Raw genomic sequence first — 22780 nt, forward strand, 5'->3', positions numbered from 1 at the left:
ATTCCCCAAACATATCTCATTTCTCTTTATTACCTTCTTAAGGCTTTGCATCTTTACTCAAGACCCAACTTTCTGGTAGCAAAGTTCATGAAACACTTCACAACATGCCAAGAATAATGACGGGTGGATTTTAACTTCAAATAATATGGTGCACCTTCGGTTTTGTTTTTTTGTTTTTAACTGTCCTCAGTTCTAATAATTTAGTTTTCTTTAGAATTGGTGAACTCCAGAGCTTTTCCTAATTAGAAGCAAACCCTATAGAGCAAAATTCAAATACAGCTTTCGGGGCCAACCAAGGCTATTTCAGTCCTTGAAATGAAGGACAAAATAAATCCCTCCTTCTAGAAACAGAAAGTAAGTAGACCGACTATTTAACATTGCTTCAATTTTGGCAATTTAATAATATCTTGCTCTATACTCAAGAGAAGGCAAAGGTTAGACTGCAGTGTCTTCCTGGCCTATAACTTCTGTTGTTTAAAGTAGCTGCCTCACTCTGACCAACAGCATAGCCCGCTCTAAAAAAGACAAACAAACTTCATCCTATGTCAATTTCTGGAGAACAAGTTTATCATTCTACTACACATATACACACAACTTTCATGGCTTATAAATAATAATTTAATACAGGGGTGGGCTTCAAAACTTTTAGCAAGGGGTTCTCTGCCTGGTTGCTGGATGGGCGTGGCCATGGTGGGTGTGGCCTAGTCAGCCTCCTGCACCATGGCGGGCGGGCGTTTTTGTCCTCCCCGGGCTCCGAAGGTGCCTCTGGAGGTGAAAACGGCCTCCACAGGCTCCAGAGGTCCTCTGGAGGCCAGAAACAGGCCCATTTCCGGCCTTCCCAAACTTCCAGTAGGCCCACTTTTTGACCTCCCCGAGCCTCCGTGCATGCCCTGTACTTACCTGCATCCAAAACGGGCCATGTGGGGACTCCTGTGAGGGGTGGGGTGGATGGGGCCAGCCAGGAGTGGGATTTGGGGGTTCTCTGACCTGCACAGAATCTTAGCTAGAAGTTCTCCAGAACCCCTGCGAACCCCCAGCTTGATTTAATAGGAACTCTGATAGCTTTGAGCAACCTCTCCAGAAAACTATATATATATATATATATATATATATATATATATATATATATATATATATATATATATATATATATATATATATTTAAGGCAATTCTAGAAAACAAAGAAAGAAACCACAACATCGATTTAAAGCAGGCCAAATCTGTTCATCTCCTTTATATGATTTGAAGCAGATAATTCAAAAAATTGAGACACTCATGTGCTGCTTTGAAATCAAAGGGATGATCTCTTCTTCCTAATTAGTCCTCAAGAGGCTATATTTTCCTGACAAGATCAAGTAATAAATTAATATAAGAGAAGTTTAATATCAGAGGTGACTTTATACTAGATTGGACTACTAGTTTAGGAACTTAAAAATGGGCATACATATATATTGCATTATAACTGTTAATTAAAGCATTCAAAATAGACGGAACTTCTTGGATTTGGTCCCAAGAGTTTTCTAGCAGTGCAAATAAAACTAAATGTAACTTTGGTTCAGTTTAGGTTTCTAAATGTCTTTTAATGCATACTGTTTTTTATTTCTTCAAATACCATGCATGCAAAGAAGTTGTTCATCTGATTCAGAGGCACTTCTTTTATTGGGAATTTCTCTCTTTACATGTTCACATTAAATTAAGTTCCATTAATTTATTGATTAACCCTTGGACCATATCAAAGGGCAGAGGTACAGAAACCAATTATTACTAAAATTTGATAAAAGCAATTTAAAATGGAATTGGATAAAATACGATTTAAAATGAAATTGGAATCAAATACAATAATTTAAGATTTAGATAAAATATGATACAATTATATTTCGGTGTCACACCTACAATCTACCCCAATCAGTCCCACATATGCAGATCTCAACTGAACCATTTTGCTTAAGTACTGTGCTGTGTTAAATGTTCTTTTCAGATTCTGGCTGCATATAAGGTTTCATTGAGGCTGCATCAGGGTTGTGTTTGACCTCGGGGGGGGGGATAGGTGTGGCCAGGGTGGGCATGGCCAGCTCAACATCACTCATGTTGGGGGTGCCTGTGGTGGCCCAAGTGCTCTCCCAGTGAAAACAGCCTCCCAATCTCTGTTTTCAGCTGCGATGGCCTCCTGCAATCTTCTGCCAGTGAAAGCATTGCTGGGGAGGGCCACACGCAGCCCTTCTGAGCTCCATTTTTGCTGGCAGAGGCACCGCGAGCCGGTTCTTTTCTGTTTCCAGGTCAGCCCAGCAGGCCAGTTCTAGGCAGCCAGTGGGCCATATGTGGCCCACAGGCATTGAGTTTGACACTCCCGTGCTACACAAAAAATGGAGCTTTGGAGACGAATCCACAGATACTATGAAAGGTGATATCCCATTCAAATTAGATCTGATTAGAACTCGGGATCTCCCAGGTTCTAGTCCGTTTGCCTTAACCACTGGAGAAAACTGGCTCTCGTGTAAAACTTACAGAGAAATATATGGTATAAATAAAAACATGAGATGTATGGGTTTCAAAATAAAAAGCTTTTAGTCAAGAAAAAATAAATAACACAAGTTGACCGGGAATGCCAGAATGAGAAAGATTTAGAAGGTTCTTAGCGGTAAGCAATAAACATTTGAGGTGAAGCCATTTAAAAGGAAAAGTAAATTTGGACAGTTTGGCTTGGGCTGTACAGCAGAAGGTTTTGCATTCATTTTGGCTTGGTTGTTTGCTTAGTTGTAAAGAAAAATTCTCAGATTATTACATTTATAACTCCTGTGTAAACAACAAATACTTCTTATGTATGAAAGAAGCAAAAAGGTTACTAACACTTTGTGTGTCTGTTCAATTATACAAGGCCAGCATTTAAAAAAAAAAAAAAAAAACTCTTTTTGGAATGACGCCTCTTGCAGGGTTGCACAGATAGAAATAGGACGTATCTCGAAATTCAGTTCAGTTCATCCTGGTAATTATGATAACAATGTTCCACATAGATTTTTTTTTCTCTTCTTGTCCTTATCCTTGCTCATCCCACCTTCTCTTTGTCTCTTTGTTCTGCAGTTCCTGGGGAACCCTTGAACCAAGAGACCATAAATGTTCATTAATTGATGGAGCACAATTCCATTTTTTTTAATATATTAGCTATATCACATTTTCGAGCAACTTCTTAGAAAGTAGAACCAGTTGCTCTGTGGAAGTAGAGATATTAACCTTTTAAACATCTGAAATGGTATATACGGTCTCCTGCTTGAGCAGGAGGTTGGACTAGAAGCCTCCAAGGTCCCTTCCCAACTCTGTTATTCTGTTAAATCTTTATAAAGGCCTTGAATTGCACTTGGTGATGTATTCCTAAAGTCATCAGGAGGGCCCTTCTAGGAAAAATGAAAATATTTGTTCTTCTGAAGCCAGAAAGGATTTTGCAGTTGGAAAAGGAGGTTTAAATGGGTTATCCCCTTCCAGATCTATAGAAGTAAGGTTTCTTTTGCCTCAGTGTTCTAAAAAGAGACAAAAATAACAATTCATTAGTGTTTGAAGTTAACTCGGTTAATTTCATAAGGACTAGCCCCTCTAGGAGGACTGTATTAGGGCAAAAGTCACAGTGATCATAATAAGATCATAGAAATCTGAGGATCAGGACAGAAAGACAGAACATTTATCCCACTCACTATGTCACAAGTGTGTAAAGGAGAGGATGGGATTTCAAAACCCAACCAGATTGTTCCTTGCTTTCCAAAATTAAGAAGCTAAGCTCAGCCAGCCGCTGAATTGGTCTGGGATGCACCCAATTTTGTCCTATAAATTATGATAAGATTCCCTTCGGGAGGAACAGAGGCATTCATTTGTGGCAAGCAGGCATCAGGGTTAATGTCATTCCACACCCACTAAGATTGACAGGTATGTTCATCTTAAAGTTAAAAAAAACCATGTTCATGTTAAAGTAAAACTATTGTCCCAAAGCCCAATTCTAAAACAAAGGCACAATATTCTTCAGCATATTTCTCTCACACATGATTGTGCAGCAAGCACAGTCATGATTGTATCCATTGACTTGGAAGTAAGTCTTGTTCAACTCAATAATATAACTGTTGAGAAAATATACTTAGGATCATGCCAAACCCATTTTCTTCCTAGTGTAACATATTTTGTCATCAGTTAATATGGATAACAGATAATCCAAACAGAAGCGTCACAATAAAAAAAGGAAAGAGATAACAGATTTCAATGTCTTTTAACAATACAGAATAGAACAGAACAGAACAGAACAGAACAGAATAGAATTCTTTATTGGCCAAGTGTAATTGGACACACAAGGAATTTGTCTTGGTGCATATGCTCTCAGTGTACATAAAAGAAAAGATATGTTCATCAAGAATCATAAGGTACAACACTTAATGATAGTCATAGGGTACAAATAAGCAATCAGGAATATACACTTTTGTGTCTGCTAGAGATCATTCCAAAGTTCTAGAATCTTTATCATTGTGCTTATGAAGCCCCATTTTACAGAAAATATACACTCTCAAGTCTTTCAAAGCTACAGTATATATATAGAAGATAAAGAATTTAAGTATAGTCCAGTCAGATCTGGGACAACTTCTTCACCTGGGGATGATTATCCAGAGACTCCTATGAGAAATCAAATAATTCTGAATTCTGAACATTGGCAACTTTGATCCGTGTTTTTTAAACAGGACAAAATTAAAGAAGTTGTCATCTAGAGTCATCATCAAATACAAATGAAGAGAAAATGGCCTTCGATCAAGACTGCTTTAACTTATATTAACAAACAAGTGCTGAATTCAGACTTGATTAATGATACATGTAATAAACCCAAAGCTTCATATTGTAATGACAATAGCAGAAGATCATGCTGGGGTTAATTTGTTTTGTGCCACATAGTACATTAGCAGATGGGGAAGGACATTAGGTCTTCCCCATCTGGTAATGGGGAAGGTCTAGGTCTAATTAGGTCAAGGTCTAGACCTAATTGGCTACTTAGTTTACAGGTAGCCTAGCAACCGGATGGAGGAAGATGTATACATCCGGACTAGACTGTGTTGTTTCTCTGTGTCATATAATATATTTGGGTATATGCATAATTTTGTATTTATTTATTTTGTATTTATTTATTTTATGTATTTTGTTATTAGTGTATTTTGGAGCTGGAGACCCTTTGAGAGATGTATGCAATGAAATTTCATTTTAATGTATGCCAATTAGTGTACATTTAAAGTGACAAGAAAGTTATTCTAAGTTCGTCTTTGTAGAGCATCTGAATAACATCCTATCCAGTGGTGGGATTCAATTTTTTTTACTACTCGTTCTGTGGGCATGGCTTGGTGAGCATGGCATGGCTTGGTGGGTGTGGCATGGGAAGGATACTGTAAAATCTCCATTCCCTCCCCACTCCAGGGGAAGGATACTGCAAAATCCCCATTTCCTCCCAATCAGCTGGGACTCGGGAGGCAGAGAATAGATGAGGGTGGAGCCAGTCAGGTGGTATTTACCGGTTCTCCAAACTACTCAAATTTCAGCTACCGGTTCTCCAAAACTGGTCAGAATCTACATCTGATCCTTAGGAAACATCCCTTTTGCAATCCCATAATGAACCATGTTTTATTTTCTGGTTGATGAGAAGCCAAAAGTTACCGTCTACAGGCTGTCAACTCCTGGTGTGTCTTCCTCTTCTTTAAAGGATATAGTGACAGATCCTGTTTGTTTGTTTGTTTATTTGTTTGCTTGTTTGTTTGTTTGTTTGTTTGTTTGTTGTATGTATTTTATATTCCATCCATCTCCCCAATAGGGCTATTTGTCCCATCAATGCTGCAATTTCCTTTTAAAGGAGCCATGACAAACTTTAAATACATATCAAAATTACGTATATTCTTTCAGAGTTAAATAGCAAATATTAGGCTTTATTTGCATACAAATTTGCATACAAATAACTTCATTCTTTCTTGAGAAAGGCTAGTTTTGACACATTCAGAAAGTAGTTTATTTCCAAAGTTTTTTTGATTCTCCCTACTTTGCTTCCAAAATCTACTTGGTAGCATATTCTATTACAAAAGATTCTGGAATGATTTTTTTTTCTTCTTTTTTCTCTTCTGACTTCTTTTGCATTGGGGAAAAAATGTGTTAAAAACACAACAAAACATCCATTTTCCTTTGAAGACACTAATGCTTTTAAGTGAGTGATTTTGTCTATTTTGTGAACAAACAGGAAGGCATGAAAGAACTTCTGGCTTCTATTTCTTCAAGAAAAGCTTTTTATTCCAAGCAGTTTTTCTTGGTTTGTTGTACAGAGAGTGGAAAGAAGAAGGAAAAGGGGATAGGTTTTATTTACTAATCCAACACTTTCACTACTTTTAGTAAACAATACTGTAAATCAGACTGAGTCTTTTGTACCACCTCTAATCTTTAGACCAGGGGTATCCAACCTTGGCAACTCTCAGACTTGTGGACTTCAACTCCCAAAATTCCCTAGCCAGCCATGCTTCCTGGGGAATTCTAGGAGTTGAAGCCCACAAGTCTTACAGTTGCCAAAGTTAGACATCCCTACTTTTTAGCTTAACAAAATTCAGCAGCATTGATGGTATACTTTAGAATTTCTCATGTGTGATGTTTGAATGTGGGCCAGTTTTTATTTGGTGGATATATTTCTCAGACAGACCTAAGAACCAAAACTTCATAATATTCATAATATTCCTAAATCAGAGGGAATCTTTTTTCTTTTTCTTCTTGTGCCATATCCATCATTGGATGTTGGCAATCATGTTGGCAATCCTATTAGAGGGAATCTTACTGCCTGAATATTGAAGCCCTCTTGATTAAGTATAATGAATCTAGCAAAAGTTTCTTTTCTAGAGTAGCAAGTTTCTAGAGTAGCAATAGCACATAGACATATATACCGGTCCTTAGTGCTTTATCTTGGCTGTTCACCACCCTGAGTCCTTCGGGAGTAGGGCGGTATATTAGTTAATTAATTAATTAAATAAATAAATAAATAAATAAATACAGTACTCTCTAAGCAGTTTACAGATTCAGCATATTTTCCCCAGCAATCTGGATCCTCATTTTACCAACCTCAGAAGGATAGAAGGCTGAGTCAACTCTTGGCAGTGAGCAGAGTCAGTCTGCAATACTGCATTCTAACCACTGCACCACCAGGGCTCAATTCTTCTTAATCTGTTAAAATCTGGAAAGGACCTTTGAATTTAACATCCATTCTAGGTGATTCTCAAGCCTGTCTTTAAACATCTTAGCGGAAAGGAAGCCCATTGGATATGAAGGCCATTTGCAAAACAGTTAGAATTTATATTTCCTATAGCTAGTTTAGCAATAGCAATAGCACTTAGACTTATAAACCATTTCACAGTGCTTTTACAGCTCTCTCTAAGCAGTTTATAGAGTCAGCATATTGCCCCCAACAATCTGGGTCCTCATTTTACCGAACTCGGAAGGATGGAAGGCTGAGTCAACTTTGAGCCAGGTGAGGCCCGAACTGCCAAACTGCTGGCAGCCGATGATCAACAGATGTAGCCTGCAGTACAGCATTATAACCACTGCGCGACCACGGCTCATGTTTCTTTTTTTCGTATAATCTCCAGCTATTTATTCTACTTCTACTGTACACGCTAATGCAACAAGGAAAAGTAACTGCTTAAAAGGGAATTTTCAGTGGTAGAATCATTGCTATAGTCGCTTTAAAATGAGATGGGCAGCAAATAAGTAAATAAAAAGTAAAATAAAATAAATTAAATAAAAAGGAAACTAAATTAAACAATATTAAATGAAACTAAATGAAACTAAACTAATAAAAAATAAAATAAATTAAATAAACTAATAACTAAACTAAAGTAATAAAACTAAACTAAACTAAAAACTAAACTAACAAAACAAAACAAAACAAAACAAAACAAACTCACCTTGCCAGAAAGATTTACCAACTTTAAGAAGGGGCTGGTCAGTTAATTTCAGATCAAGACATTCTGTCCACCCAGGTCTGTTAAAGGTTGAGTGTCTTTCAGTTTTAAAATTGATGAGTTCTATGGGGTATATATCTGTTTTATTATTGGTTTTCATTATGCCTTTTGAGGAAGCACTTTGATGCCTTCTAATAAAATTGACCTTTACGTTTATTTGCTGGAACTTGCCCATAATTTTTTCTTGGGTGGGGGATGGAGTGGGTGTTAGCATGCCAATACTGAAAATAATAATAATAAAAAAAGTTGTGAATATGTGAATAAATAATTGGTGGACAAGTCTGTTCCATTTGCACCCTAATGATGGGTGTTGTGGGACTGGCTGATTCAAGGCAAATATGACATCTGAACTGATGCAAGGCAGCTGAAGCCATCTGACTGTAATAAACATCCCACTGCAAAGGAAATAAATAACATGACCAGACCAGTATGGGAGAATAATTTTGGCATTTTCAATTTCTTCCTTCTCCTGGCAAATCCTAGCCCTGAATAGATACATCTGAAAAATTTAATCTTTGTGACTTTCAATAAGAATTTATCTGATCTGCACTTTCTGGATTGAAATATAGCTATTCAACAGATTTCACACTTCTCTGAATGTTGTGATATAGTCTTTGGCTTCAAAAGCCAGATCACGCCACATCCAACTGCATTTTAAAATGCACGTTGAGAGAAGGTGTGCCTCAAAATGTGGGAAAAAGCTTTATGCAGATTTTTATACGAAGAAAACTAATGCAGAAATGGGGCAGGATAGACTTATGAGTGCGCATGTGCAAAAAGGACACAGAACAAAAATAAAGTGACTTTATTCTGAAATCCCCAGGGATAAATCAAGGAACTAGTCCTGGTTATTAAGTTTGCCTTCTCAGAAAGGAAGTACAAGAGAAGAAATGAGGACATTAATAGTAATTGGGAGGATTTTTGTTGCTATTAGTTTGGATTGTCTGCATTGGATCCATACCTCTCCTGATTGATCAAAGCTACCTTGGAGGAGATGGGTGAGAGGGCCCAGGTGAGTTAATTCTTCAGTGAAGGAGGGGATAGTTCCACTGGCTCTTACAGAGGTGGTATTATGTCCCTTCTTAAGGGGCCATCACTTGACCCAACCAGTCTGGTCAATTCTCATCCAGTTTCCAAACTTCCTATTCTAGACATGAGGTAACACTGCCTCAGACAGACCAAGTTCAGTCTTGGGTTCCTCTGGATTCACAGTTCCTTCTCAAAGAATAGATGGCCATCATGGTAGGAGAACCTTTGCACACCTTCCTTCAGGTTGTGCATCAGTTGCACCCATTCCTGGACTGCTCACTGTCACTCATGCTCTCATGCCCTCTGGTCTGGACCACTGCAATGCTCTCTACATAGGTCTGCTCTTGAAGAGAATTTGGAAGTTTCATCTTGTGCAGAATGCTGGAGTATGGCTAGTAGCTGGCGCTGGTTGCTGGTATACTTCTGGGTGCAATTTAAAGTACTAGTTGTTACTTTTAAAGCTTTTCACGGCTTGGGACCAGGTTACTTGAGGGATAGTCCCTTCCCAATTCAATTTGATCAGGCAGGATAGGCATGTTTTGGGTCTCATCAGCCAATGAATGCTGGTTGGCAGAGCATAGAACAGAGGTGAGGAACTATGGCCCCTTTATGACTAGTGGACTTCAACTCCCAGAATTCCTGAGCATGCTGCTCAGGAATTCTGGGAGTTGAAGTCCACTAGTCATAAAAGGGCCATTGTTCCCACCCCTGGCATAGAAGATGTGCCTTTTCTGTTGTAGTGCCTGCTGTGTGGAACATTCTCCCTGGATTAGAATGGCTTCAACCCTGCTGGTTTTTCATAAGTCCTGAAAGATCTGGCTCTAGGCCCAGGCTTGAGGCCTTGGGTGTGTGCAGGGATCCGTTTCATGGTTAATTTAGTCACTCTGATGGGTGCTTTATTCTCAGCTGCTATGTATTTTGCTTGCTTTATTCTAATTGTTTTTAATTTTATAAATTTTGTTTGCCACCCAGAACCACTTGGCGAGATGGACAACCATGCAAATTAACTTAATTAAATTCATACATAATAAACGGTATTTCTTGCCTATTTGTTCTTGTTAGTTGCAAAGTCGACCCATCATGACCCTATGGACAATAGTCCTCCAGGCCTTCCTGTCCTCTACTATCCTCTGGAGTCCATTTAAGCTCACACCTACTGCTTCAGTGACTTCATCCAGCCTCCTCATTCTGTCGTCCCCTTCTTCTTTTGCCCTCAATCTTTCCCAACATTAGGCTCTTCTCCAGTGAGTCCTTCCTTCTCATTAGGTGGCCAAAGTATTTGAATTTCATCTTCAGGACCTGGCCTTCTAAAGAACACTCAGGGTTGATCTCCTCTAGGACTGACCGGTTTGATTGCTTTGCAGTCCAAGGGACTCACAGGAGTCTTCTCCAGCACCATAGTTCAAAGGCCTCAATTCTTTGGCACTCAGCCTTTCTCATGGTCCAACTTTCACAGCAATACATTACAACTGGGAAAACCATAGCCTTGACTATACACACTTTTGTTGGCAGGGTGATGTCTCTGCTTTTTAGAATGCTGTCTAGATTTGTCATAGCTTTCCTCCCAAGGAACAAGCATCTTTTAATTTCTTGGCTGCAGTCCCCATCTGCGGTGATCTTGGAGCTCAGGAAAATAAAATCTGTCACTACCTCCATTTCTTCCCCATCTATTTGCTAGGATTCTTGCCTATAGCTAAGCACATTAAAAGACATGCAGCATAAACTATGATCTGGGCAAATAAAATACAATTAAAATCAATTCTGTTTCTCAGAAAAACAGCTAAGATCCATTTGTTTCTCAATATCATGAGGTAAAAAGAATACAATAAACTCAATTAGATTTGAACATCTGCAAATAAAAATCAACAGTTTTTCAAAATGCTCAGAGTTCGGAACCTTCCGGAAAATAAATCCAGATTAACTGTAAAACAGCAAAAACCCTTCCATTTGAGTTAGAGCAACACATCTAATCCAATTCAAAAGTTCTGTAGTTTACTCTCTCAAGAGAGTTGTAAAAACTAAAATACTCCATCTGTTTCTCAGAACTGGCTTCCTTTGGGAATTGGAATGTTATATCTTTAACAAGTCCACATTTTAATAAAATATGAAAAGAATGACTTATATTTTTTTTATCTTTAGTTTTCTTGAATACTGATAAGCCAGGGAGTAAGAGTTTTTAAAGTTTTGCAAGAGTTGAATGAAATTATTTGTGGAAGACACAGTGATACTGTTTACATTTGTCTGCTATATTTGGAGTATTCTCTCCATTCAATAGAATGATGTATGGAGGAAGAAGAGAATTGTATTATCCTTGCCTTAAATGGCCCTAGGCTGTCACCTATGATCATGCAGAATCTATGAAGAATTAGTTTTAAAAAGTGTCTTTCTTGCCCTAGGCAAAGATCACTAACACATCAACTTCTTTGTGAAGTTTAAAGTCTAGAAGTTCAATGATAACATGCTCAAGACATGTATTTTATTTCAGGAGACCCTCAGGTCCTGGTCAGCTACAAAGGACTGGTTTTATAATGACGAGTTTAGTCATTTATTGGCATGGGGCCAGGTCATTTTGGTGACCTGAATCTGGTGGTTTAATCCACAGGAGACTGAACAAACGAGAATAGAAATGCATTCATGTGGAAGGATTAGAATCTGCTCTGCTTCAATAGTTCCCACTGACCTCAGTATGGAGCAGGACATTTACTTCTCTCAGCAAGCAGCCTCTGATGGTCAGGGGAGAACTGTTTGCCCAGTAATAATTTAACAAAATAAGGAAGATAAGTAAATTCTGGAAGATAAGCGCTGGATCCAAGCTATCATTGATGTAGAGGTGTCTAGTTTTGCACACGAGAAAATGTATGTTTCCATAGATGTTCCAGTTGAAATGATGACATGTCTCATATTTTATTTTGCAGAGTGTGTTTAAATGTGTTTAAAAATGGGGCTGAGCAGATTTTAGCTTTCAACTTCTCCTCCTCCTCCTCCTCCTCCTCCTCCTCCTCCTCCTCCTCCTTTTTTCTCTTCTAAAATATTTTGGCTTCTTCAAATAATATCTCATGTATCGTTGTTGTGAATCTTATTAAAGACTTGCAAAATAACAAAACATTGGCAAGTGGTTGCATTTAGTTCCTTAAATGCAGTTTGGACATTGGGTTGTCCTCCTCCTCCTCCTCCTCCTCCTCCTCCTCCTCCTCCTCCTCCTCCTCCTCCTCCTCCTCCTCCTCCTCCTTTTCTTAGAAATCTATGGTCCATTGTGGACAAAAAATAGTTGCTTTTTTTGCAGGGAGCAAAAAAAATTGGAAAGAGGAGGTCTCTACAAATCTATTCAGTCCAGCATTTTATTCTCAGGGTAAGCTAGCAATCCTCCCTCTCCAATTCAGTGGAGCTTTATCTTGAGGTTATGCTACCTTTGACAGCTACTTCCTGAAAATGGTCATAAATGAGAAATAACAAGTTTATAAAGTGTCAAATCTGGTATGAAATACAATATCAAACTAAGATGTCCACTGAGGAGTGCTTTTGAATAATTTACTAGCAGGGTAGTAATCATTACTTGAGAAGCTGGGCAAATGTTTCAATTTCGCCAGCACTTGTGCTGGTCTGTGCAGAGTGAAAGTTGATTCAATAGATTATTGCATTGGTTATTATAATCCCTTGGCACAGACATGGCGGAATAGACTGTCAGTGCTTTCTCTGTGCTTGTCAAGGATTCTATCAGCCACAAATTATCTTCCATCTGATTCTCACTGCAGCACCTTGTGACTTCTTATTGCAAGAGCCTACAGCTATTACAAAAGTTGTAGCCTTTTCTACAATAAATTATTTGGCACCAAGGCGATCTACTTTCATTTTGTTGTTTCCTTTATGCTATTTATAGAAAGAAATTAGGCAACCAGTGACCCATTGGGTTATCGTGTCAGAGATATTTCTTTATCAAAACAGAGAAATAGAGGTGGGGGGAAAAAAATCAGTGGAAGCAGGAGCAACTCTGACTTTCTGCCAGCTTCCCCATTGACTTTCCTTGTAGGAAGTTGATAGAGAGTGTTGGAAATAATAATCACATTGAAATAATAGAAAATAAATAATAAAATAAAATAAATAAAATAAAATAAAAAATATTTTAAGAAGGTACTTGGTTGATACCTAGGACACTGGCAGCAACCTGTATCAACCATTAGCACCAGTCAATGGTATTTGTGTCACATTTTTAAATGTCCAGTTGCCTGAGTTTCATTTTTAATGAATAAAAGATAATAATAATAATAATAATAATAATAATAATAATAATAATAATGGGCTACCCCGCTATTTAGAAATTCTAAAATTGCCGGACTTGAACATTTTGACTCTACAAAAAACCACCTTACTCGGAACAGCTTACATCCTCCGACGATACCTTAACAGTTCCTAGGTCCTTGGTTAGGACTCGAGCTGCTGAGCTATTAACCAGCCTCAAAGGCTGTGAATCTCACTAAAGATTAAATAATAATAATAATAATAATAATAATAATAATAATAATAATAATACCAGGGATGTCTTATTTTGGGGGAAACAGGGTAATAATAATACCACCTAGGATGGTGGCAGCAACCTGTATCAACCATTAGTGCCAGTCAATGATATTTGTGATATGTTTTTAAATGTTCAGTAATAATAATAATAATAATAATAATAATAATAATAATAATAACAACAACAACAACAACAACAGCAGCAGCAGCAGCAACAACAACAACAACAGCAACAACAACTCACAAACCCACATTTAAACCCAGAAAAGAGCTATCTAAAGACAAAATACAGAAGGAAGACAACAGCAACATAACATATAAAATCAATTGTAACAATTGTAACAAATTCTATGTGGGACATGTTGGGTGTGTTACTTGGAACCCTGACACAGGAAGGCAGCTGAAAACAAGGATTCATAAACATCAACTATCAGTTAAACGGCACAACCAAAAATCCCTGATCTCAAACCACATTGATAATAAACAATACCAGTTCGATTGGAAAGGAACAAAATCATTGGCCAGGCCAGCACTCTCCATACACATGAATTTATTGAAGCCTCGTATTCTACCAAAGGAGCAATTAACAAGCATACTGATCTAGATCCAGCATGTGAATACGTAAGAAACCAGACCATTCAAATGACTAATCAACAAGAGAACCAATCAGCTGCTCAGAATTTAAATATAGCTCCAAATGAACAACCAATCACACGACCAACTGACCAAACTGGCACACAAGACATTTATAAGCTAAGGAGAATAGGACAAGGAAATTTTGCTGATGATGTTACCTAGTCTGGTAACGAAACATTCACAAACTAAATTGAAACAAGCTTGGAGAGCATTTGACTATGATGGAATAAGGTCTCCTGCCTTGAGCAAGGGGTTGGACTAGAAGACCTCCAAGGTCCCTTCCAGCCCCATGATTCTATGTTCGATATAGCTCTGAAGAAGCAAAAGTATACTACCAAATTGTAAACAAAGCACAAAGAACCAAGGGTGTGTGATGAAAGCAAAAAAGGAAAATGCCCAAGAGGGTGATCAATTGACTTGCTTAACCTTTTCAGCATAGCTGAACAGAAGCAGTTCTGTTAGCAGGGGAAACTTACGTTCCCAACTTTTCTTGCAGATTCCCCTTAGATCTCCTATTAGCAGCTTAGTTAAAGATGTCTTGTCCCAGATTTCGTCAGTTACTTGACTTGGAGCTATCAGCATGTTTAAACCTCAAAAGTATTTAGTTGTAATCTCTAGAAAGGAGAATGGCTGATTCAGCAAAGTGCCTTGCCATCCTAATAAAGGCAGGAAGTTTTAACCTCTCAGAAACCCATATGTGGAATTAGGGATGGAAAACCAAATTGGTTTTGTTGTTGTTGTTAGTTGCGAAGTCATGTCCGACCCATCACAACCCCATGGACAATGTTCCTCCAGGCCTTCCTGTACTCTACCATCCTCTGGAGTCCATTTAAGCTCATGCCTACTGCTTCAGTGACTCCATACAGCCACCTTTGTCGTTCCCTTCTTCTTTTGCCCTCAATCTTTCCCAGCATTCTCCAGTGAGTCCTTCCTCCTCATTAGGTGGCCAAAGTATTTGAGTTTCATCTTCTGGACCTGGCCTTCCAAAGAACAGTCAGGGTTGATCTCTCTAGGACTGACCAGTTTGATTGCCTTGCAGTCCAAGGGACTTGCAGGAGTCTTCTCCAGCACCACAGTTCAAAAGCCTCAATCCTTTGGCACTCAACCTTTCTTATGGTCCAATTTTCACAGCCATACATTGCAACTGGGATGGGTTAACACTTCCCATAATCTAAAGCAAGGGTCCTCAAATTCTTCGCCTCATCTATCAGATGACTGCAAGGAACATAAATCCTTCCTTTCCTCACAATTCAGTCAGAACTGAAGCAAAATGGATGAGAAGCAAAACGTCTTCAAGGAAAAACAAAGAAAGTCCAGTTGCCACTTGAAAAAGTAGCTTCGGGGCAACCATGACCTGAATGACTGAGAACCTCTGTAGACACTTTATCTATCACTTCATGAAATTTCAGATTGTTCATCAAGCCACAAATACTTACCAAATGAAAAGAATTCATTAAATACTAATTAACTAATAAGGTAAAGGTAAAGGTTCCCCTCATACATATGTGCTAGTTGTTCCCGACTCTAGGGGGTGGTGCTCATCTCCGTTTCAAAGCTGAAGAACCAGCGCTGTCTGAAGACGTCTCCGTGGTCATGTGGCCAGCATGATTAAACACCAAAGGCGCACGGAACGTTGTTACCTACCCACCAAAGGTGGTCCCTATTTTTCTACTTGCATTTTTTACGTGCTTTCAAACTGCTAGGTTGGCAGAAGCTGGGACAAGTAACGGGGATCTCACCCCATTATGCGACACTAGGGATTTGAACCTCTGAACTACCGACCGTTCAATCGACAAGCTCAGCCTCTTAGCCACTGAGCCACCACATCCCCTATTTAACTAATAGTACTATGAATAATAAAAATAATAACAGCAATGTCAGCCCTTTGGATAGTCCCATCAACTTTTGAGAGTCAATATTGACCTTTTTGAAGAACCCTGATCTAAAGCAGTCTTCCCAATCTGATGTATTCAGATGTCTTAGGACTTCAGTTCCTAGAATAACTTGTCCCCAAACAGCTATCAGGCACCAGGTTAGGTAATGCTAGACTAAAGACAAAAGGTAAATGGCCTGTTGGAATGGGATGCAGGGCTGTGAGAAAGCAGCCGATTGCAGATATCTATAAAATAAATGTCTAATTTCCTTGACTCAGGGGTTCAGTAAATGTCAATATAATCCTCACATTTGTATGATTCACACCTCATAAAACCTGATGCTTGAGAATGTTTTGCTTACTTTGTTACACATCCAGGTTTCAGGCACCATTCTGGAACAGAATCTAACTCTAGCTGCCAGACCAAGCAACAATAGGTAGGAGTGAAATTTTAAAAAATGATTTCTCCTCCCATTCCACTGTTCCATTGGCACTGGTATTTTTAGGTACCATTAGAGTCAGTTTCACTCTGTTAGCCAAGAATTTTGCCCATTGTTTTTCGTAGATTAAACAAAACCACCAGGGAATTTTACAAAAATCAAGGACAACGAATTACTCTGCAATAGAGAACTGAAAGTGTAAGTACAGGTGACTGATTTGAATATCCAAGAAAGCAAATAAATCCCCATGTATGCTCCCCATGTATGCTCATCATAAGGGATCTATAGCTTCTGATGCTTTAATGGTTGCATTGTGTCCTGTGTCATGGCAAGTGCCACGCTCAAAAAGTGGGGATGGGGACATGTTATTGTTATTAGTAGTCACTACACAACAATGGGAACCAGTTCTTTAACTGCTGTTGAACTTTATATGCATTGAGTTCTTTCCAAGAACCTAAGATAGAAATTTTGATAATGCAGATTTTCTAAGTACCATCTGATATTTTTTTCTTATGGTACCCAATGCATCAATAACCACTCGGACCATAAATGAACCATGGCTAGTTCATTCATTCATTCATTCATTCAATCATTCAATTTCTACAGCTGCCGATCACAATCAATGACTCTGGTTGGCTTACCACTTAAAAATATGCAGTATTCTTCAATTAAAACAATCCATCATTTTAATGTTTTTAAATATTGTTTAATAAAAACAATAAAAAACTAAGTAAAAATATTAATTCAAAATAAATATGCATTGCAGCCAAGATACTTGCCCAGTTAGCAATAAAGCCAGGAAATGGGGCCCTTAGCACATTCAATACCCCAGGCTAGAGGACAAAGGCAAGTTGTTAGAGCTTTAAGCGAAGATAAAAGAGTTGGGCCCATTCTAATCTCCAAGGGGAGGATATTCCATAAACCAGGGGCTACTGCAGAAAAGGCTATCCTCTAGTCCCCTGCCAGCCGAGCAGTCAAAACTCAAGCCTTCAGTTTCTTTCTTTAATGCTCCAGTTGTAAACCATTGCCAGGTTTTATCTTTATCCACTTTCCACTTAATCTTTTGTAGAAATTGATTTTGTATGTAATGTAATGATCTTACTTGCCAGCATTCTGTTCTTGTATTTATTACATTATTTCAATATTCATGTGTTGTTTCCTGCACATTCAGTAAGTTCCGATTTTTAACTTGATCAATGTTGTTCTTGGCTGCTTTTATAGAATTGCATGTGTTTCTTCTTTGACTGTATTGAAGTAAACCTTTGCCTCTATTTCTATGGGCAGCTAACATCTATCACAAGGGTGTCAAACTTGATCATGTCACATGATGTATCATGATGTATCATGACTTGTTTGTGGAGCCATGGTGGGCGTAGCCTGTATGTGACGCATCCGGTCTGCAGGCCGCCAGTTTGACAGGCCTGATCTATCAATTTCATTATGGGGATATAATGCATAGTGAATAGTCATCAGTTTTCTTGTTACTACTAGAAGTACCACCACCACTACTTTGTGATAAAAAAATCATCTCTTCCAAACTATTGCAGCTTGTTTCTTTCTTTATCTGTGGAAAGCAACTATGGCATAGGCTCTTTTTACAGTATAACAGTTCTCTCTACTGATGAAAAAGTGATTAAATGTATCAGTAGTTTTTTTTAAAAAAAATAGATGAAAGATGCAAATTGCACAAGGAAAGCCTGTGTATTGCACAGCACCCTATCTTTGGCTTGGGCCTTTTGGGTTTCTGCTTGGGTTGAAGATAATTAAAAATGAACTTGGTCTCTGGTCTTTGACTGTAATAAACTTAATCGATTGATAGAAACTTTGATTTTACATCATGAAGCTGGGATTAACTCCAGTTAATCTTATTCGCAGGTTCCCCTATCAATCAATGAGCTTCCAACATGAGTCCAGATCAGATCCTTAGCATGGCCAGGGAACAGCCTTTAATCCTTGCTTCCACTATGGTTACAATTTATATTGAGGCTCCACAGCTTCTTGTTGCATTGAAATCATCATCATCATCATTATCTATGCATAATCTGCATTGGATTTCCAATGTGAGCAAAGACTAAATTGACATATCTCAATATCGGTACTTGTCCTCTAAGCATGTACATTTGCCCCTTTAATTTTCCCTAAACCTATCCCAAAACAGGAATGTGGTGGTTCAGTGGCTAAGACGCTGAGCTTGTTGATCAAAAGGTCGGCAGTTCAGCAGTTCAAATCCCTAGTGCCGCGTAACGGGGTGAGCTCCCGTTACTTGTCCCAGCTTCTGCCAACCTAGCAGTTCGAAAGCACGTAAAAAATGCAAGTAGAAAAATAGGGACCACCTTTGGTGGGAAGGTAACAGTGTTCCGTGAGCCTTTGGCATTTAGTCATGCCGGCCACATGACCACGGAGACGTCTTCGGACAGCACTGGCTCTTCGCCTTTGAAACAGAGATGAGCACTGCCCCCTAGAGTCGGGAACGACTAGTATGTATGTGCGAGGGGAACCTTTACCTTTACCTATCCCAAAACAACCAAAAGGGGAAGCACAAACTCTTGGGGACTCAGGATGGTTCAAATGAGTGCAGGTGGGGCCATCCCTGGTATGAGATCAGTGAATTATTATGTACACTATGCAAATCTTTCCTTTCCTCTCATAAACAGATTCATTTCTAAAAGACCAGCAAACCATGATCTGAAGAGATTGTAGAGGTATGCAAATTGACAGGTGTTGTGGCCCCGCCCTCTGAGCCTATCTCATCGGAGGAAGAAAGCTCCGAACATGAGGAAGAGGAGTCAGCCAGACCTCCCTCTCCAGGCCCCTCCCCTCTGGCACTGTCTCAGGTGCCGGCCAAGGGAGAGGAGATTAGCCAAGAGCCAGGTGTCTCGGATGAGAGCGAAGGAGAGCCGTCATTCTTGGATGCACGCCAACGAAGGCGTGATAAACAGTTGCAGCAGTTAAGGAGGCGTGCTAGGGATTAGAACTGAGTCACTGGACCACACCCCAGAGACTATATAAGAGAGGGTGGTGGCTGGTAAAACTCCGTGACGAACAAAAACGAACTTTGGCTAGTCACTTGAACAACGTCTGAAGCTGCCGAAAGGAATATTGTTTTGCTGGACTATTTGCAATGTGTATGTAATGTTATGTTATCTGTTGCAGTAAAAGCTCTTGGCAGACGGTGATTATATTGCTGCCAAGTTTGAGATAATGACCTGTGTGCGTGCCAAGTACTTTCTTAACCCTGGGCTGGCTGTGTTTGTGTGTGTGTGTGGACGGGGACAGATCAACAGTGATCTGACTCAATATAATACTTTGGCTGGGAAGAAAATCTTCTGTTGATCAGATTAGTTCAAAGCGGTGTCGTGGTCATGTTAACAACACATGGTGCCCTCTGCTCCATATCAATAAGGTGGTTTATCAATAAAGTGCTTTCAATCAAAGCTTCATCAAAAGCAAAGTGACACTCCAAATCTCTTTGCAGTCTGGTTTGTATTTTTATTCCAAGACTGAGGAGATAGTTAGACTGCTTTTTTTCCCCCTAGAATCCAACTACTTGAATAGACTTAAAGTCTCCTTATATTTCCTTCCTAGTTACTTCGAAGTGAAAATTAATGTGGACTTCAAAATAACTTTCTCTGCTCGAAACCGGAAACGAGAGCAGAAAAAGTCTGGTTAATCCCCAACTGGCTACATAGAAAAATAATACTGTGCAGGGGATAAAGATTTATGGAACAAATATCTTAAACCCGTGATCGCGAACCTATGGCACGCGTGCCAGAGGTGGCACACAGCGCCCTCTCTGATGGCATGCAAGCTGTCGCCCCAGTTCAGCTCTGCCACGCAAGTGTGCATGCTTCCCACTGGCCAGCTGGTTTTGGGGTCTTTGCTGCTCATGCGTGGGCGGGGGCACGTGTGGGGGCCGTACACACATGTGTGAGGGGCGGGGCATGTGCGGGGGGCACCTGCGCAAGGGGCAGGCACATGCACATGTGCGGGGGTGGGGCAAGTGCAGGCATTGCATTTGGGGGGTTCAGGCATGCTTTGGGCACTCGGTCCAGAAAAGGTTAGCCATCACTGTCTTAGACTAAGCTAACCAACCTCACCATTGGCCTGGACTAATGATAGAAAGAGTTGAAACTAACATTATTGGAAGGACTTATTTTAAAATCTTGAAACCTCTGTCCCATTTTTTTCCTTCAAAACCCCTAAATGAAGGATGGATGAAAAGACACTATATTTATTTTCCCTTCTTTTCGATGTTTAGTATAAAAATGCAAGAATTCAAACGGGGCTTCAAATACATAGCTTGCTTTGGACTGCTGATCGTACAATGCTGTATATTTGTATTTTTTTTTTCTCATGGGGCTCTAAGAATTTAATGTATTGATTCAGTGGTTGTGCCTTGGATGAGTTCATTGCGTTCTGAATATGACAAAAGTAAGGCACTCATATCTTTTGCTCAGAATAGGAATCACTTCTATGTATTTGATATAAGAATAGCTTTGATTTCCTGTCTTTGAGATTAATTCTTGCTTAGTCTATCTATCTATAAACTTTGACCATTACTGAGCCTGGAATTATGGTCTTAAGTAATTTCGATTGTAAATTGAGGCATCCACTTCACCAGAAATAAATTTCTAGGATTTTTTTTGCTGCCATCATTAAGTGAAGCCATTCATTTGAATGGGTGATTTTGCCGGAAATAGAAACATTACAAGTTGTGGTCCCATGACCCCAGAATGCCATGAAAGTTCCTAAAACTGATCCATCCAACATGCGATCACAGGATTGTGGGGGGCAGTGTGACACTTACAACAGCCGTGGACGCTTTATAAAGCACCTATTCTGTGGCCACTGTAACTTCAAATAGTCATAAAATAACCTATCATTAAGTGAGGATTATCTCTTCAGTCCCTTGTTCACATGCCTAGAATTTCAATTCATTGGCATTCGCTACTTCTGAGTTGCTGTCATTTTTATGCTAAAGGTCATATTTATTTTTTATGTATTTTATGTATTTTCCATCCATCTCATCACAAGCAATTCTGGGCAGCTTACATGGTTCAAAGCAATAAAACTATATATATATATATATATATATATATATATATATATATATATATATATATATATATATATATACATACATACATACATACATACATACATACATACATACATATACATATGTATATGAAGGAGCTTCTTGGATGAGAAGTGAAACATCTTCAAAGAAAAACCAGAAAGTCCAGTTGCTTCTTGAAAAAGCACCTGTGGGACAACCATGACCTCACACATACACACACACACACACACACACACACACACACACACACACACGTAAATTATAAACTATGGTAAAAAGATTGGGAGGGATGGAACAAGGTGTGCAGGGGATGTGATTAGATCTGCTGTAAGTCCATCAACCTCCATCCACCACCTCCAGCGTGACTCATTGGGGCCCCCATATTAGGAGATTATCTGTTAAAACCCACATGGTAGGTTAGATAGGAAGCCTAATCTATGGAGGCAAAACTACGTTTATTATTATTTTTTTCTCTGTTCCGACACTTATTTTCCCTGTTCCGACACTTATTTTCCCTCTCTTGTTTTCTTTCTTTCACCCCCTTCTACCATATACGTAAACGTCCGATCGCTTGTACTAGAGATTAGAAATGATCACTTGCAAAGAGCTTTTCAAATTAGACAAAGAATTGTCTGTAGTCCAGGCAGGGGTGAAATCCAGTAGGTTCTGACAGGTTCTGGAGAACCGGTAGCGGAAATTTTGAGTAGTTCAGAGAGCCAGCAAATACCACCTTTGGCTGGCCCCAGAGTGGGGTGGTAATGGGGATTTTGCAGTATCCTTCCCCTGGAGTGGGGTGGTAATGGAGATTTTGCAGTATCCTTCCCCTGGAGTGGGGTGGGAATGGAGATTTTGCAGTATCCTTCCCCTGCCACACCCACCAAGCCACACCATGCCCACCAAGCCACGCCCACAGAACTGGTAAAAAAAATTGGATTTCACCACTGAGCCCAGGGCTGTAGGTTGTCCATCTGGCTCTTTTAATCTCCTTTCTCTCTTCATTTTTATTGGGACCTCATTGATCTCCTTGATTCTTGATTTTTCCTCACTTGTGTTTCGATTCCAGTTTGAAGCATGTCCCTTTATCCCACGTTTATTTTTAGGAAGAATGTTACAGCCTTCGTTCCAAAGCTCATCTGATCTGAGACGATTATGGGGGCTGGTGACATTAAGCAATAGGCTGTGCAAAAGTGGTAAAATAAACCTCTCAGG

General features: G+C 39.3%; 1 protein-coding gene across 3 annotated transcripts in view; it reads left to right on the forward strand.

Annotated features, from left to right (window-relative positions):
• Positions 1-22780, forward strand: part of FHIT (fragile histidine triad diadenosine triphosphatase) — a 1529913-nt gene that overhangs the window by 1185560 nt on the left and 321573 nt on the right. The window lies entirely within an intron of this gene.

The sequence above is a fragment of the Pantherophis guttatus genome, chromosome 2, assembly GCF_059756535.1.
Source record: "Pantherophis guttatus breed Tessera chromosome 2, ASM5975653v1, whole genome shotgun sequence".
Lineage (NCBI taxonomy): Eukaryota > Metazoa > Chordata > Lepidosauria > Squamata > Colubridae > Pantherophis > Pantherophis guttatus.